At 33.2% G+C, this 9,197-nt stretch overlaps 1 long non-coding RNA gene across 1 annotated transcript in view; it reads left to right on the plus strand.

Moving 5' to 3' along the window:
• Positions 1-3,791, plus strand: part of LOC107714288 (uncharacterized) — a 6,692-nt gene extending 2,901 nt beyond the window's left edge. Inside the window, exons 2-4 of the long non-coding RNA XR_001636973.1 lie at positions 2,616-2,664; positions 2,746-2,866; positions 3,109-3,791. This is a non-coding gene — a long non-coding RNA (uncharacterized LOC107714288). The remainder of the gene's footprint in view (positions 1-2,615; positions 2,665-2,745; positions 2,867-3,108) is intronic.
• The last annotated feature ends 5,406 nt before the right edge of the window (positions 3,792-9,197 follow it).

Consider the following 9,197-nt stretch of genomic DNA (forward strand, 5'->3'; position numbering starts at 1 on the left):
TCTTAGCAATGCATATTACTGATCAAAAATTAAGTTTTGATATATTTACGGTAGGAAATTTACAAAATATCTTCATGGAACATGATTTTTACTTAATATCCTAATGATTTTTGGCATAAAAGAAAAATCTATAATTTTGACCCATACAATGTATTGTTGGCTATTGCTACAAATATACCCCAGCGACTTAAGACTGCTTTTGTGCTGCAGGCTCACATTTAAAAAATAAAATTGGACCACACAATCCAACAATTAAACCAGCCTGAGCGCTCTCTTTTTCCGCATAATATGATCGTTTCAACTAAAATAAATATTTGAAGTCCACATACGGCATTTATTTAGCAAAATTAAATACATTCAGGATAACACAAAAGAGTTCTTTATCTGATTTGACCTCACAGTCCAGTATCCAGCATGTGAGTAATATATGAATATGAAAAGCAGAAGAAAAAGCATTCCTCACAGCTCGTCCGGAGTGTGTTGCTCAAGAAATAAATGAGGATGAATCAGCTCTGACATCTGGATTCTTCGAGATCTCGCACGGATGACGCTTGTGTTGTGTTAGTCAGACCAATGCTGGATGAAAACGGGAAGGATCGGCTGTGCTCGGACTTTTGTGCTCCGGATCTGAGGCGGTTTCATGATGCTCAAGGCTTTCTCTGTCAGTTCCTGTGAATGAGGAATACAGACTTGCTAAAGAGAGAGCGAGAGCGCATTCATGATGCAATAAAAACATGGACAATGCATGACAACAGTCCCATATATTGCTCTGCATTCAGTCGTTTGGTAATGTTACATGACAGGCCCGTCAAACACATCTGATTGGCTGATTAACCAGTGTCAACTGTAATGGTTTTCATTTATTTGCAGCTATTTTGTGTCTCGTTTGTCATTATTAAAGGAATAGTTCACCCAAAAATGAAAATTCTGTCATTAATTACTCACCCTCGTGTTGTTCCAAACCCGTAAGACCTTCGTTCATCTTCAGAACACAAATTAAGATATTTTTGATGAAATCTGAGGGCTCTGTGACCCTCCCATAGACAGCAAGGTAACTACCACGTTCAAGGTCCAGAAAAGTTCCCAAAAATGTGGAATAAAGTCGTTATTTCTGTTTTCTTTGCGCAAAAAAGTATTCTTGTAGCTTCGTAACTTTACAGTTGAACCACTGATGTGCGAGCGTCTGAGAAAACGAGCGCGTTTGATTTCGCTCCCTTGGTGACGTGGCAAAGGGATCTTATTAAAATATTACCGCCCCTTAATCTGTAAGTTTCCACCCACGGCACCGTCATAATATGTCTCCTTTAAATTGTGTTCCGAAGATGAACGAAGGTCTTACAGGTTTCGAACAACACAAAGGTGATTAATTAATGACAGAATTTTCATTTTTGGGTGAACTAACCCTTTAAGGTATATTATTACTATTACTTATGAATGGGAGAAACTGCAACGTGCAATATGGCAGAAAAAAAGTCCCATCTCCTGTATAAAACAGCCAATGGCTGATTGGTAAAGTTATTGCGTCACTGCAGCTGCTGTTAGAAGCTCCGGTTCCCATAAAAACCTGAGACTCGTGTTTATGACTGCACATAAACCTGGAAAATAAGCTTTTTTGATGCTGTTTGAGCATAAGGAACAACATTCATGGGGCAGTTCATTTCAGATTTTGTTGCTGACTTGAAATATGTAATTTAATTGTGAGTTCAGCATGCAGTTTTTGAGATTCATTTAGATGAAAAATTAATTAAAGGGACTTTGATAATACACATATCGGCATGATATTGAATGTCACCGGCTCTGTAGATCAGTGAATCTCACAAAAGCCGTCAAGAACACAAAAAATAAACTGCATTAAGAAAAGGAATACCTTTTTTTTTTTTTTTGCATTGTCTTTATTAGTGACAATTAAACACACTTGCTCCCAAATTCTCAGTTGCATTGTTTTTGCTGTAATGCAAAAAAAAAAAAAAAACTGACATCGAATTGTAAAAGATTAATTCATTAATGATTGTAGTATTTCTTGTTTTGCTCTTAAGCTGATTGAAATGAGAGAAAATACAGTATTACAGTCATGAGGAACACTAAAAGTAATGGGGGAAAATTGCTTTACTTTTCTTTGTATATAGAAACTTAATAAATAAAATACTTTGTTATTTTGTAAATTTTAAAATTGTGTGTATATATATAATTTAAATGGCTAAATATAATTTTATAACTATTATTATGCATTTGAAAATCACATTTTAATTATGTACATATAATTTCATTATTAATATTTATGTATATTTTTTATAAAATAATGTATTGTAATTTAAATGGTTATTATATAATTATATAATGATTTATTATTTTGTACATTTAAAAATTGTAATTTAAGTGTGTGTGTAGTTTTGTATGTATATATATATATAATAAAATAATATAAAATATTACATCATATGTGTAGTTATTCATTCATGTGTAATTACATTTATTATAATTAATATTTTAATTTATGTGTTGATTTTTAATGAAATGTGAGCTGGAGCAGTTCGTGACATTCCCAGTTCCCGCTTCTGAATCTGTTGCGGGTTTCAGTAGAAGCGTGTGTTTTTGAAGGTGTTTATTTCTCGCAGGATTCAAGCAGGGAGCCGATCCGGGGATGCCTGAACCCTCGGTCCTCAGGTGAGTTTTGTGAGCTGCTCGTGTGAAGATCTCCGTGTTTTAGCACATAGAGCTGCTGAAGAAGTTTTTTTGTATTTTCAGTTTGCTTTGGGGATGAAGACGCTCCTGACGGAAACTCCAGCCCAATCCACAAACCTGATGAAGACGCAGACGAGCATCTCACGGGACGCTGTGCTGGGATGTAAATACCTCACCCAGCTTTGTTATTTTAAGACTTTTGCTTCCTCCTGAACCCTCGGTCCTCAGGTGAGTTTTGTGAGCTGCTCGTGTGAAGATCTCCGTGTTTTAGCACATAGAGCTGCTGAAGAAGTTTTTTTGTATTTTCAGTTTGCTTTGGGGATGAAGACGCTCCTGACGGAAACTCCAGCCCAATCCACAAACCTGATGAAGACGCAGACGAGCATCTCACGGGACGCTGTGCTGGGATGTAAATACCTCACCCAGCTTTGTTATTTTAAGACTTTTGCTTCCTCTTTCTAAAACATTGCATTGAGAAACACACAAAATGTAACTGAGCTTTCTTTGTTGTTTTTTTTATTGAATCGAATTAGATGATTGTAAACAGTCAGCATGTTGGTCTCAGTTTTTCAGTTTCAAATAAACCAAACAAGTTCATGAATATTCATCAGCACTGATTTTCTAATGAGAAAAACCCATTTACGGGAAATGAAAGTACTGGCACATAAATATTGCATTTATAAATATCAGTGTTGCACAACAGTCAATAAGTTAAAAGCACAGACTCATAAATATATTAAATTATCATGCCCTGAATTAAATATCTGCAAAGGTCAATAAATAAATAGGATAGTCAGGTAAACGAGTTCTTGTCGGAGCTCCAGCCTGCGGGTCTCTTCGTGTCTTTTGCTCGGTGTGCAGCTTTGTGTTTGCTGATGTAATTGAGGGCTCTGCACGTGTCGATCATCACGCTGCTGAAGTTGAACAGGATCGAATGCGTCGTGGTCTTGCGCGTCCATGCGGATCTGACCGATAGAGGAGCGCTGGAGATCTGATCCGTCTGTCCGTCCGCTATCTGCAGCTGCAGGAGCAAAGAGACAGACACTGTTACCAACTCTCACGACACAAATAAGCAACCGCTGCTTCAAAAACAAGCCCAATATTTTTTTGATGATTTGTGACCCTGGAGCACAAAAGCATTCTTAAGGCGCTGGGGTATATTTGTAGCAATAGGCAAAATACATTGTATGGGTCAAAATTATCGATTTTTCTTTTATGTCAAAAATCATTAGGATATCAAGTAAAGATCATGTTCCATGAAGATATTTTAAATAAGCTAATAACAAGGTGATTTAATTTAAATATTGTATAAAATATTAAATGTATAAATAAAAAATGATTATATATAATGCATTTTTACATCATTAAACTTTGTTAATGTTTATAAAATGTTTACAAAAATATTGTTTGTTCATAGTAGTTCATAATGCATTAGAAAATGTTAAAAAGTATTTACAGAGACGATAAAAAAGTTTCAAAATTTTACTATGTTATTGTTTTAAAATGAGAAATTTAAAACTAACAATTTTCTAAATATAATATAAATATAAAATATTAAAAAATAAATGACCTGTTAATATAGCTAAATAATATAAATATAAATAAAAAAATATAAAAGACCTAATAACAATGTGATTTAATTTAAATATTATATAAAATATGAAATATATAAATAAAAAATGATTATATATAATGCATTTTTACATCATTAAACTTTGTTAATGTTTATAAAATGTTTACAAAAATATTGTTTGTTCATAGTAGTTCATAATGCATTAGAAAATGTTAAAAAGTATTTACAGAGACGATAAAAAAGTTTCAAAATTTTACTATGTTATTGTTTTAAAATGAGAAATTTAAAACTAACAATTTTCTAAATATAATATAAATATAAAAAAAATAAATGACCTGTTAATATAGCTAAATAATATAAATAAAAATAAAAAAATATAAAAAAACCTAATAACAATGTGATTTAATTTAAATATTATATAAAATATAAAATATATAAATAAAAATGAAATGTATAATGCATTTTTACATCATTAAACTAAAATATTGTTTGTTCATATTAGTTCATAATGCATTAGAAAATGTTAAAAAGTATTTACAGAGATGATAAAAAAGTTTCAAAATTTTAATGTTATTGTTTTAAAATGAAAAATTTTAAACTAACAATTTTCTAAATATAATATAAATATAAAAAAAATAAATGACCTGTTAATATAGCTAAATAATATAAATAAAAATAAAAAAATATAAAAAAACCTAATAACAATGTGATTTAATTTAAATATTATATAAAATATAAAATATATAAATAAAAATGAAATGTATAATGCATTTTTACATCATTAAACTAAAATATTGTTTGTTCATATTAGTTCATAATGCATTAGAAAATGTTAAAAAGTATTTACAGAGATGATAAAAAAGTTTCAAAATTTTAATGTTATTGTTTTAAAATGTAAAATCAGCTTAGGGCTCAGAAGCATTCTCCTGATTAAACCGCGAGCCATAAATTAACCAGAGTCATCTGAGAGGAAGCGTGTTCTTACTGCGCTGAAGTTTCTGGACAGACAGCCGTCGGAGGGTTCGAGGAGAGGCGTTTCGATCCTCACTCCCTCATACGCCGTCATGTTCACCGTCTCTCTGAAGTCCCTCTCAAACTGCAGACGGAGGAGCTCCGAGTTAGTTTGAGTAACACAAAGCATCTTTGCAGAAATGTGAGTTGAGACGCACCTGCTGGTCTCGCAGCGTCTTGACGTCTCTGTGCAGATCTCTGGCCATCAGATACCATTTCTGCCGCTCGCTCAGAGGACTCTTTCCCTCCACGTCCTGAACCTCGTCTCCAGATGTTTCGGAGAGTTCGGCCAGACCGCTGTAGGCAGGCACGGCATCCCCCAGACTGAGGAACGCTGCCAGTACAGCAGACAGGAAGAGCGCTGCGTCTGCAGAGAGAGAGAGATGTGAAGAGCTGCGTCTGCTCACGAGGATCCGTCTGTCTCGAACGCTGCACTTACTCTGAGCTGACGGCATCCTGATTGCGCAAGCTTGTGTGCGACGTCTTCAAGAAAACTCGGGAGACTTCTGAACCACGCTTCTCAAGGGGTTTTATACACGCACTTGAGGAGTTTCCACGTCTCTCAACCCGCCTTTCAAACTTTTTTCATCATTTAGGAAGAGGGGAAAACTGCCCTGCTTCTGATTTTCATAAATAAATTTTTTATTTTTTTTTTTTCCCCCATCTAAAATCAGGATTCCACAACTTGATTTAAGTTTTGATGCTCTTATTGATTGATCGATTTAATTTATTTTTCTGAATAGTTCTGTATGGGCCTTTACAGTGGGGCATGTTGTCACAAAATTAGTCAGCTCTTCATTGAGACGGCAAGAAGTTTTGAAATGCAAATTTTTTACTAAAATAAATCATTTATATATATATATATATATGTGTGTGTGTTTATAAAGTCTATACTGTATATGGGTCAAAGACGTTAAGATGTCCGCATCAACAGAAATGTACAAAAGTGATTATATGTCCATAGAAAGCACATTAAATGTAAGTAAAGTGTCTACTTTTAAGGTTTCAAATACATTTTTGGAGGATAAAATGTCAAAATTTGGTTGAAATAATGTTACATTGTCATTCAGTGTAACATAATATTTATGTAAAAATTCAAATACCATGCTTATTCTGACTTGTGCATATTAAAATATATAAAAGAATAAAGGAGCACATTACATTTTATTGTGTTTTAAATTAGTAAAAAATTCTTGCTGACAAATGGGCAAAACCTAGGATTTTAAAAATGTAAAATTACAACTAATTAGTATTTGGGGTGAAAGTAATTAGTCTTTTAATATGTCATAAATAAAATCATTTTTATTAAGTTTTTCTATAGCTTTGTATTTAATTCAGTTTTATTAGTATACTTATTTAGTTTAGTTTCAGTTTAGTTGCGAAGGCAACATTTTAGTTTTTACTTTTACATTTTCATCTAATTTGTATGATTTTTTACAATAGTTTTAGCTAACAGTAACAAAGCTGCTGTATATAAATTTTTTTGGATTGTTATTTTTTATTATTTAATTTTATTTGCATTATTTTTATTAATATAAACTGACATACAAAGTATAGTTTGGACTTAAAGTTGAACTTTTATAGATCAAAAAAATGTTCATCGTATAAGAAAAGTGAAATTTTGATTTTAAATATCTGATTTTAATTTTCATTAATGGATTTTTATCTTTTTACTTTTTCCCCTCTCAAAACTCAGGGAAAATGACTGATACAAGCCTTAGGTTTTGATACTTTTTTTTTTTTTTTGTATTTATTTATTTATTTTTGGAACTTCTTTGGCATCCTAACTGTCATCTGTTAATTTACATGAAAATAGTTAATCGAATTTGAATAAGGAAAAGACTCTTTGTGTTGACAATTTCAGAATTCATCGTTGTGACCCCTTTAATACAACAGGATAGAAGGAATAGTTGGACTCATGCGCTTCTGCTTAATGAAGAAAACGGCTAGCAAAGATGCGAGATTACATGCTTGATGAATCAGACATCTGTAGTGCTTGTATAGCAAGTTGTTAGCAATATATACTGGAAAAGTGCACTCTGCCAGGACATATTACAGACATTTGCATTAGCTCTAAAACACAATGCAAAATTCAAAATACAGGCAAAACGCCTGTTAAAAATCAATACAGATAATTATTTTATATTAATTCAGTTCATTGTGGCCTATTTTTACGATTTTCTTTTTAGAGTGTACATTTAATCAAAACTGCCTTCAAAATTCACGTGTGGTTTAAATGTGTATACTTTGTTGTAGAACAAAATGTGAAAGTTTATTTTCCTTGTACTTATAATAACAACGAAACTATGGAAGCCCGTTTCCGCTACTGAAGAAAAAATTAAAAAAGTAATTGTGACTTTTTATCTCGCAATTCTGACTTTTTTTCTCAGAATTGTGAGATATAAACTCACAATAGCGAGTTAATAAGTCCGAATTGGGAATTTTCTTGCAATTCTGAGAAAAAAAGTCAGAATTGCAAGATAAAAAACTCACAATTCTGATTTTTTTTTCTAAGAATTTTGAGTTTATATCTCGCAATTCTGACTTTATAACACGGAATTGCGAGATTTAAACTTGCAATTGCAAGAAAATTTGCGATATAAAAACTTGCATTCACAAGAGAAAAAGTCAGAATTGCGAGTTTTTATCTCGCAATTCCGACTTTATTTCTCGCAATTTTGAGTTTATGTCACACAATTGAGGAAAAGTCAGAATTGCGAGTTTATATCTCACAATTCTGAGAAATAAAGTCAGAATTGTTAGATAAATAGTTGCAATAACTTCTTTTTATTTGTTTATTCAGTGACGGAAACGGGCTTCCATACGAAACCCACTAGAAACTGGTCGAAAACACTGAAAATTTAAAATTTAAAATAGTTGAGCGAGCATGGTCAAGGTCTGGCCTACAAATAGACCTCATACTCTGTTAAAATGCACACAAATATATTAAAACGTTTAATTTGACATCATTTAATCAAACATTACCAATAACGAGTAACCACTAAAGTATGTCAAAAAGAGCGCGTTTTCAGACAAGAATTCGCGCGCTGGAGGTGGTAACCATAGCAACAGCAGATCAACCGCTGGAGCGCCTGCCGTTGGGATCAGGGGCGTGTCCAGGATTTTATACTTGGGGTGGCAAAGAGGGGGCAAGAGCAGAATGAGGGGTGGCAACTATAGATCAGTGTTTGTACTCCCCATATATTCTGTATATTCAACACCAGTGTTGGGGAGTAACTAATTACATGTAACGGAATTACGTAATTTAATTACAAAATAAATGTAAGTGCAATCTGTTACAGTTACTGAGAAAAAAAAGTGTAATTAAATTAGCTTAGTTACTTATGAAAATGTTAACAATTACAAAGGGGGTTTTCACACAAACACGCACATACAGATTTGATTCATTTATTTCTTAATTGCAGTGACTGCTCTAAAATACGAAGCACCAATGTTTCAGGAGTTTAGAACACAGAATAAGAAATTTTCGGTATAACTTTTCTGTTTCTAAGCATTTTTATTGACAAATCACAGGGCAGCGTTGACAATATTTTTTGTTTCTGTGTGTGAGTGATCCGTTATGTGTCTGTACATGTGTGCGTGCAGTACAATCCTTGTAGGCAGAACTAGTTTAGAACGGCTATAGTTATGGCATTAATTGTGCTAGTGATTGAGCGGTAGTGGAGCACTCTGAGAGCGAGCGAAAACCAGAATTCTCCGACTTTCAAAAGATCCCCGCTTCAGTTAAAATCACGCTGCTCCGCTCTCAATGCACTTCGATCCCATACGCTGCTTTGGGGTGGCAAAGCTCATTTTAAGGGTGGCAGTTGCCACCCCGTGCCACCCTTGTGGACACGCCACTGGTTGGGATCAGTCTCTGACTAAACAGAAATACTGGTATTATTGATCATTTTAACACGTTTTCTTGTAA

The sequence above is a fragment of the Sinocyclocheilus rhinocerous genome, unplaced genomic scaffold, assembly GCF_001515625.1.
Source record: "Sinocyclocheilus rhinocerous isolate Xijiao unplaced genomic scaffold, SAMN03320098_v1.1 scaffold1230, whole genome shotgun sequence".
Taxonomy (NCBI): domain Eukaryota; kingdom Metazoa; phylum Chordata; class Actinopteri; order Cypriniformes; family Cyprinidae; genus Sinocyclocheilus; species Sinocyclocheilus rhinocerous.